Here is a 10,143-nt window from a genome sequence, read left to right as displayed (position 1 = left end):
CACTTGGGCCATCTCGCATGCACGTCACCGGGATCGGCTGCATGCAATGTCTTGTAGGGTTTTGAGCTAAGTGCAAGAACGCGTGGGCCAAGTCAGGAAGACGTTGAGATCCCAGAACAGTCCAGTAGGCCTCAGTATATTTCATTTTACGATGCCATACCATGGTCTACTCCCCGCGAAACTTTCGCAAAGGACGGAAAACATCACTTTTTATGGTAAACGGTGGTCAGTCATAGTAATTCTTTAACGACTTCACCCTAGTAAGCTCAATGTGCTGCACTAGTGATTTCGATTTTTGTATGTGCAGTTCACCATCTGTCCGCGGACATGGCCGCTGCGGACAGATAATGCGAGGCGTCTTCAGGTTTTCGATCACCGATGCCTCAGAAGAGTGGCTGGTTGTGGATGGCGTCAGCGTGTCAGTAACGAGGCGACTAGAAAACGGGTATTTGGTTGTGCTTCAGGCACCTCAATCCGGAAAAGCATCCAGCATCATCGACTGCGATGGCTCGGTCATGTGCTACGCATGCCGAAACACCGTCTACCGAGACGAGTGTTGTTCTCCGTGCCTCCTTCAGGATGGCGCAAACCGCGAGGTGGACAGCACATGACTTGGCAGAAAGGCGTGAAAGAGATCACGAAGAGTTTGGGTGTTGTTGGTGTTGTGCGACTTCCAGGATGGGGTCCCCGTGACCCCGTCTGTGCTTGGCTGGAGACGTTGCAAGAAATGGCGGCTAATCGATGTCAGTGGCGTTCGTGCTGTCAGTTTCTCTCTAGATTGTCTGATTGAGCGGTTGGAGGAGTAGGCACCTCAGTAGCCAACACTAGGTCCTCATCATCGTCATCATCAAGGGCTTTTAATACAATTATATATATATACAACTACACAAACTTTATGGTTGTACGGCAGTGAAACATCAGTGGCAACACTGGTGTTGCTGTCTTTGATGATGATGATGACGACGATCATGATGATGATGACTAGTGATTCCGATTAGCAACCAATCACTCGCTTACGTAAAGCCACTTTGCATCGTCGCTGCAGCCAGCCAATTCCTCCTATACCACAAAGGTACCAATGATAGAAAATTTGAAGGTTTAGAGTCCTCGATTCGGAGGGGCCAAGTCTCTCACCAGTCTCTTACGGTTACTTTGCATACACGGCCTCTTAATTCCAGCGGAATTCCTTGATGAGCAAACGAAACAACCTGGCTTGTCGCGCCTGTATATCAGCAGATGAACTTCATGTGTTGCGGTACAACAACGGCTAGTGCGTCCTCGATTCGGAGGGGCCAAGTCTCTCACCAGTCTCTTACGGTTACTTTGCATACACGGCCTCTTAATTCCAGCGGAATTCCTTGATGAGCAAACGAAACAACCTGGCTTGTCGCGCCTGTATATCAGCAGATGAACTTCATGTGTTGCGGTACAACAACGGCTAGTGCAGCTGGCGACATACGTAACAACCGTTTTCATTCTAAAATTTCAGGGAATTTCAAGAGGACAGAAGGATGACCTAACACCCTGAGGGTGCAAAACGTGTAGTGAATGCAACAACCACTGTTATCCTGTTTACGATAGGTTGTGCGGACAAATAATCACCACAGCAGAATGACAACATCCGCATAATCCTATACTATTACCCTCCCTCCAAACTTGGCTCCGAGGTGCTGAGGTTGGGTTCGAACCACAGACCTGGTCAGTAAGTGCGCGCCTCAAACACTGAGATATCACATTACCGTCAAAGCTAATGCACTTTTAGGATAAGTATAGCCTTCCGATGTCAACTCCTGAATTTTTAGAGGTATTTTAAAAGACTGTAAAACCTGAAGCATGACTTTGCACGCTTCGGGAGGGAACCACATTCGAGAGAACTGAATGATCTCGCTTAGCTCGTCTAGTGATGCTTGCGGTTCCTGCTCTTCTTCCAAAGTGAGAGCAACGTAGTCTTATTCAAGGTCGACAATGTTCTCGGTCGGAGGGACCTGAACATGGGAGGTTTTGAAGACCTTTCAGAGTTCTCATTATTTTCGCATCAATGACAAAACTGAACAAAAAGTGGTGAGGATTGACATCCTTGTTGGACATCACTGCTTGTAAAAAGTTTTTGGTGAACCCTCCATGTTTACGTACTTTTGTCCTGAAGCCTAGCAAGTCAACGGAATCGAACGCACTTTGGGAGTAGATGAACACCAAGATTATGGAGCGCCTGTACGCATAAAGATGCTCCAATGCCTTTTCACTGCGCGGTGGACAATGAGTACGCCAAATCACAACGGAGGAACAGAAATGTGGGATTGAAGCCACCAAACGAGGCAGCCAGAAACGAGGAAATAATAACAAAGCAACGCCTGTTTAATGCTGGTCAACCAAAGTACGCGAACCACCTAATCACTTTAGAGTCATAGACGCCGCTTAGAAACGGAAGGGTAGGAATTTACCCACTCAGTCTCGCACAAAAGGCACGACCACGACTGGTGTTTGAATGTGCGCAGCCTGGATGCCAAGCTCCGCGAACAGGTCACAGCCGACAGACTGGAAACAACGGATACTGGGAAATGATTGGTTGTTGTATCGACCAATCAGAGCTGTGCGTGGGGCTGAACAGGCCGGTGGCCTTGGGTTAGTCGATAGTGTATTGGTTGGGGGTAATGGCTGTTGTAGAGCACAGTCGTGGACGAAAAGGCCGTTCGTTGTAGGACTTCTTATATCGCAGCCTCAATGTATGAAAGCAAAACTTCCACAACAGCAAATCTGACCTACTTTTAGAAGCAACAGAGATCATCCAATGCAGTGGTATATCTGGAGAAGAAAAAATGGCCAGCGCGACGGCAGTAGAAGGGATGTGATCCCTGGTATCCAAATGAGGAGAGACAAACCCTTCGTGCAATAAAATTTTTAGAGTGACTTATCGCGCTGCTTCAGTCACATAAGATAAGGGAACTGTCAGACCGTAGCCGGCAGAAACACCATTGGCGAAGGAAGCGAACGATTCACAAATTCACGGATTGATACACAGAATCGAGGCTATTGCCCAAGTTGCCCGAGTCGCTTTTGTCCTTGTCGGTCAGTGGTTGTCGTTCACCTGAAAAGCACAAGTGAAAAAAGGGTGTAGCACTGCCCTTTATGTTCTCAGCGCGGGATAGAATCGATCAAACTGAATAAAGCCGTCCAATCTCTCAAATAACTTTATACCTAATGTGTCAGATACTGAGCCTTCAGATATCAACGTATTTATGAAATATACCCGTTCAAATAATAGAAAGCTCCTGGCGTATGCGAGATTTGATAGAATATTTCCCCAAAGTCAGTGCCGAAGCCTCAAAACGATCGAGTGTACCTCGAAGCTCCCGTAAGCGTGGTCTGATGAGTATCGGCCAAAAATACACCAGAAAACTGAAGGCTCTTGTCAGAGACCTTCCTTCAAATCGAAAAGGAGAACCTAGCATTATCCTGTATGATCGGAACTCGATTCAGAATGCTGATCAACCGCGGATATTTTAAATACTCGGCCATCAGAGATTTTCGCATCAAGCGCAGCGACTGGAGCTGCGAGCCCGTTTGAAACACGTCACTTTTTGCAGCATCATTAGAGAAATGAATGACTCGAGCCATGTCTTAAGCTACATGGCCTGTATGTGCTTACCTTGCATAAGGCTTGCCCAAGGTTAACCATGGTAGACCCCGAATCTATGACTGCAGGTTATTTCTTGCCGGACGCTTCGCAAGTAATAATAATACTTTTTGATGTTGATAAATGCCCTGGATATAGCTCAGGTAGTCTTGGTTCCTGTNTGACAGAACAGTGCTCTCGCCACACCACCTGAACAGCTAGGTGTGTACCAGAGACCTGCTCAACAGTTTCCTGCAACGCCGGACGAACATAGATCAAAACAAAAAATTGGGCTTAGCGTCTTCTCTCCTCATAACCGCCGTGCAGTTTAAATGATGCATCAGGGCCTAGACAAACTTAAGGTTACTCCGGCGTATGAAGCAGCCATCGAAAATCAAGGGGTGCCTTTTCCCGCAGGGGATGTTCATTACTGAATTTCACAAAGTAACTTTTGAACTACACAGCACGTGTTTGGGGGCTTCTAAGGGACACCGTTAAAACTTGGATGCAGCACCTTCCACGTTTTGACAGATCCCCAAGATATCATCGGAAATCAGTAAACGGCCGAAAACTTGGATCACAGCAAACTATTCCACTGTATTTAAACTTTGAAATTAAAAAACCTCTCACAGTGTCGAACCCTTTCCCAACGTTTGACTTAGTGTAGGACGTCAAATTGAGACAAGTGCCTTAAAAAGACAGCGGAAAGTCAGCAAAAGCCAGAAGAAGATCGATTGTACTCGTGAAACCTGCCGGTAGCGACAAACAATCCGCCAACGGTAACTTTTATATAGAGATCTTTGCTGGAAAGCAAAACGTCAACAACATTTAAATAATGATGGCAGCAAGTAATGTATCTTTAATTGACCTCGCATTCGACCGGGACGCAGGTCTCATACAGTTAACGACACACAGAGTACTGCATCGGTTATCAAGCTTTGTTGGGGTCGAGCGTTCGATTGTGCGCGTCGAAGTTGCGCTTTAAGCGAGGAAAGTTCACCGAAGGTTGACCCCCGGGAGTGTATTCTTGGTTCAGTTTTCGTCACAATGAACATGCTTGATCTCTTTAAATCAGTGGGTTAAGTTGTGTCTAATACTAGTGAACGATACAGAAAGAGATTGAAAAGGTAAATTCACAGCTTAGGTGTAAGCAGCTTCTGGTCATTGGGAGAGCGGTAAAACTGAAAATGGAAGATAGCTCGGGCACCGAGAGCTACCGGCCTGTAGGCCTCACTGGCGTAACGTGCAGTGTGATGGAACGAATTCTGAAGCGGACCACCTCAAAACATCTCACCAAAAGCAATTTGATATCCGCAGTGCTACATGTATTAATCCGTTCTTGTGTGACTCGCAATTATGGACGGCTAAACACGACGGACTCGTTGCAGGTGCCGAATTTCTTGACTACACACACCTCCTGCTGCTCCAAAGCTGGAGATTTACGGGATTAAATGTAAATTCTATTACGGATTAGGCGCCCCTTTCAGATACAACAAAATGAGTGGAAGTGGGGTCGACCTAATTTTTCCTTAGCTGGGTGCCAATGTGGTTCCCCAACGCTGTTTTCGGGCCAATTCTGTTTCTGATCTACGTATACAAACTTTCAGATGTTCCCTTAATTCCATGTCTATTTGCGGACGATATAAATTCCTGGGGTTCAAGTGTCAGCGCCCTCCAAATATATGTAGACGCTGCAAAATATTGAGGACGGACTAGCATCTACCCCTTGTTGACTCCGTGGGCGCCTTTGTCCTGCATGATGTGAATGGACCAGAGGGCATTGTCAGCATAGTCACCAGCTACCGGGCTGTCTGCAAACATGCCATTTCCACTGCGCCGTAAAATGTTGGCCCAAAATGCATCCGGCGATCTATGGAAGATTTAATAACTTCTCCCTCATATTACTTGCATGGACTTTCAGATGCTCTATGGAGCCTGCGTCCGACCGCTTACTGGAAACGGCAACCAAGGCACCCAAACAGGATATGAGAATGACCTAATCTTTTAAGTGTGCCCAACAAGCTGCTACGAAAGTAGCTGCTGTCCTTGAATCCGTTGATCATGAGACGCGTCTTATGGCGCTATGCCTATTTCTCCTGCTCTATCCCCACCTCGCAGGAGACTTAATAATCACATCCTGCGTTAAAAAGGTCTGACCGACAGGCCTCTCACCGTTGACCAAGCTAACACACCATGGGGATATGGTGGGAAGATTTTTAAGCTCAGTGCGCATAACTTCATTATATAACAGCTTTTCTTATTTCTAACAGTTGGTGTGTGCAATATCTTTCCTCCAACGGTTATTCGCGCTACATTGAGTATCTTCTTCAAGGCAGTTTTATACTTTTTTCAGGTGGCTCCTCGAGTCGGCAAAATAACAACCCCCTCGGGCAACTTGGGGAGCGGTGCTACCTTCTTGCGCCTAACAGGTGGACAGAAGCGGCTAAGCGACATAAAACATTCCTGGTAAAGTAAGCGGCAGCCTAAAATATGTGCATCAGTCCATTGCTTGGTGAACTGTTGAAGCCCACCATTTCGTCCTTGATTAATCTGATTAGGCATTGTGTAACGATAACAAAAGGCTTGATGGAGAAATAAAAGTTTAGCCATCTGTATGGTGCGTGTTCATCACCAAAAGGAGCGGGCATTCGAAGAAATCTTTGTAATACGTTTAAAAATAGCTTTTCCGTCAATTCTGCTATGCTGAGAGTGGTAGTACAATTTTCAATCCCAGGGGTACTGGGGGATTCAGTAGCGCCAATTTGACCCTCTGTACAGCTAGTTAGAATACGTCTCCGCAACACGAGTTTTCTGCGGTGTGGCGATGACTTGTAGCGCCACAATTGGTGAGGGATATCCGATAGAATAATAGCCGACCATCCGATGCATAAATCGTTGACTAAAAAATTGACGTGTGAACTATCGTGCAGGTGTAAACATTACGCTGCAGCGCACGCTGTTGGCTCTTCGCATACGGATATCAGCCGCACTCCCAAAAACATGGACAAACTATCCAACTACAATTACTGAGCTTCATACAATCTCTTTCCCTCAGTATCCTCGGATAAAATACTTCACCGATGCTGCAGAAGGTTTGCTGGACGTAATTCCTAATTCTCAAGCGATCCCTTTCGCACTTGATCGGACGACCGATAAGTCAAAATGTGTTTTGCAGGGGAGTATTGTAAAAAGAAATGCTGCCCCACGAACAAAATAATAAAATGATAAATTGTTCAAGCCTCACCTCTTGGCATTGAACCATCTCCTGTGAACAAGGTTTGGTAATTCTAATTCCAAAAAGAATCTTGTGTAAATAGATAGGAAGGAAACGGTTGGCCCCGCTAAAGTGCACTCTGATAAAAAACATTGTGGCCAAGAGATGAAGGTTCCCACGTTCCAGTGGTAAACTAGGCACGCGTTGACACGATCAAAGAGCGGTTTACTTCCTGATGGAAGCAAGAAATAAGGATACATGCATAAAGCGGAAACGCCACAATAAGTGTGAGGGTTGAATATTCATCTATTCAGTTTATTGTTCTTTTGTTAATGGAGATCTTTTGTGTGCAAAAGTCAAATAACCAACTCATTGATGGGGCTCCTTAGTCAACGTGAAATAGTCATAGCTGCAACACTTAGCGGATTAAATGAAACTTCATACGCCCAAATGTTGCATTTTGTTGCGCACGGGTTCAAACCAAAAAGTACCTTAGTATGGGCTCATATTTTTGTAGCTCACATTGAAGCAGTTATACCTCTGGTGGAAAAATTCTGGTCAGATGCTTTCCTAACAACAATGGGCCCCAGAAGGCCTCAACCGGGCTAAAAAGTTCTGACTGGTGCTTTGAACTCAATTACCTCTCCCTTTTAGTTCATCGGGGGCACGCCGTAGCTTTGGAAAATTCGATTCCATTGTATGAAGAATGAGCGTCTCGATAGACCAAGAACCCTTGGCACTTACAGGTCACATAATATAGGTAGAAAAGCATCTGGTTAGTGCGACCATATTAGGGGTTGATTGCGACGGCAATGGAGGGCGCGTTCTGCGACATTGTACCAACTATAACCTACCACAGGCAACTGTTCTTGATTCGATTTCAAAAGCTTTTCCTGAGAACTCTCGCTTAGGGAGATTTTTCAGTTAACATGAAGCTCACACTGATATGGTAAATCAGTAGGAACCATTGGCGCATGAAGACAAAAAACCCCAAAAATTGGAATTACGAGTATTTCACCCACTGGTCATCAGAAAACGTAGGATTTTGATGACAGTCCTTATGAGAAAAACTTAGGCTTTCCAGTGAAATCTCTGCCATATGGATATTTGTCACGAAGAATAAAATGGATACCAATTTTCTATGAGCTTGCTTAGTTCTCTGCGTAGTACTCTCAGACTAAAGCACGGTTTTCGGCCTTGGTTGCTATGGTGGTAAACTAAAATGCAAGAGGCGGTAGTACGTCCATATGGCGATCAGTATTCCCACAATGGTATGGAATTTTTAAAAGTTATGACGTGTCCCTTATGGACTTAAGCAATCAAGCAGTTGAGTTCGGAGTATCAGGCTAAATTTTTGTACCCCATTTAGGCGTCCCGGGGTCTCAATGATGCTGGGAATTTATTCCACGAGACATTGCCGCCAGAGGTTTGATTAATCATGAGTTATTATTCATAAGCAATTGCTTCAGTTGACAACGAAACTCTGTGAGCCGCAAAAACATGATCTTAGGTAAAGATGGTTTTTGGTTTGAGCACGTACGCAACAAAATGCAACATTTTGGTGCGGTTAGTTTTTCTCCATAAGTATGGGTTTTGTAGCTAGGGGAGAAATCCTCTGGTTATCGCTGATTGAAGCATCGATTCAAGGAGGCCAGTGTATCACACTTTTCGGGAATACCTGGCCTGAATATGTTTTCCCGAAGATGACGGTTAGACACGGATAGCATCCAATTTTTCACACAAAAACGTCTACTCGATATACGGCCTACTGGTGAACCAAATGTTGGAATCCTGACACTGAGGTGCAGAAGATGAGAATCGGACAAAAGCACTGTGTGCATTCGTACTTAACAAAGTTCTGTCTATCTTTGTAATGTACTACTCAGAATGTTGCTGGAAATCCGTCGATGGCCCACGACTGGTTTCGCCCTTTATGGGGTTCATCAGGTAGGTGCAGTCCCTGGATTCCGCCATCCTTATGTTCTACTTGAAACCAAATTGCACGGAATCAGCGAATCTACACCCATTTGCAAACTAATTTGGTTTTTGTGATGATCTCAGCAACTGAATGTGCTGCAACTAAAAGTGCTGCTGAGTGTGTTGTCTAGTGTTCGGTTCTCCCAGTGTTGTTTCGGTATACTTTTACGAATGCATCTGCATCCACTTTCTGAGGTACTCTCATAGGGCGTCTTCATTTCATATTCTTTTGTTGTGCGAAAAGAGCCCTTCGAGGAAGTCGGTCGACTGGCATACGCCTGGCTATTGCCTTCAATGCATAGCTCATTTCCTAACCCCCTCACTTGACAGCCCACTATACCTATCCCCCCAAAACATCGATGAAGGAAACTGCGGCAGCTACAGCCACCGTACGACGAGTACGCGGTTATTACAGCTGACAATGATGATGATGATTCTTTTGTCGTTTCCAAATAAGTTGGTATGCTTTTGTGTCTGATCTTCCGGGCTCGTTAAACGACTTTGGACACTCCGGACTTTGTTTAAGGTTCCGATGCACAAGTGTATCAATTAGAAAATAGGTTGCACTTGAAATAAGCCCGTGAGACGTTTACACACGATGAAAAGCGCCGCCAAATAATCTTTAATAACCTAGACCTATCGGAATTTCCTAGCTGTTCGAAGACACGAAGGTGTTCCTGTCATGTTCATCGCTTCGACAGATCACGCTTGAAAAACAGTTTCCAATTATTCTCTAATATTATGAGCAACAGTTTGACACCACACAGAAACGTCTGTCTGTTTCGTGCCCTGCCCTCTTATCTAACTAGACCAAGGTTACCAGCGCCAAATTATCCCAACACTCTATGACTATAAACAGCAGCATTCCAAAAGTCTTATCAATGCGGCCTTATCAAGTCGTTGGCGACCATAGTTTCCAAAAAAACTAGTTTTACTCCCGCATCTAGCAGTCCAATCATCTGGGCACATCCAGTACTCACCGAACTGGTCCCTTGTGAAGATGACAGCAGTTCAAACGCCTATGATATCTGTGTCGTGGTGGAGTCCGCAAAAACACTCGAATACACTTCTTGCCAGATTTTCAAGCACACAGCAGCCATATATCCACACCATCCACTCTTAAATGAAACTAATAGGTTTAAAGGACCAATACGTGCAGGAATGTGTAAGTTTTAGTCAAATTGACTGTCTTGACTAGGCTCACAATTAGACAGATTTTCAGCCATGCTCAGAACTTCGCTTTATTCGGTGTAGAGATATATGCCTTTCATATGTTGAAATAGTTTTCCAGATGGATTACCTCTCAGGGTTCACGCATTGGCATTTTGTTGACGGAACA

Source organism: Opisthorchis viverrini, assembly GCF_000715545.1.
Source record: "Opisthorchis viverrini unplaced genomic scaffold opera_v5_109, whole genome shotgun sequence".
NCBI lineage: Eukaryota > Metazoa > Platyhelminthes > Trematoda > Opisthorchiida > Opisthorchiidae > Opisthorchis > Opisthorchis viverrini.
This window is presented reverse-complemented; position numbering follows the sequence as displayed.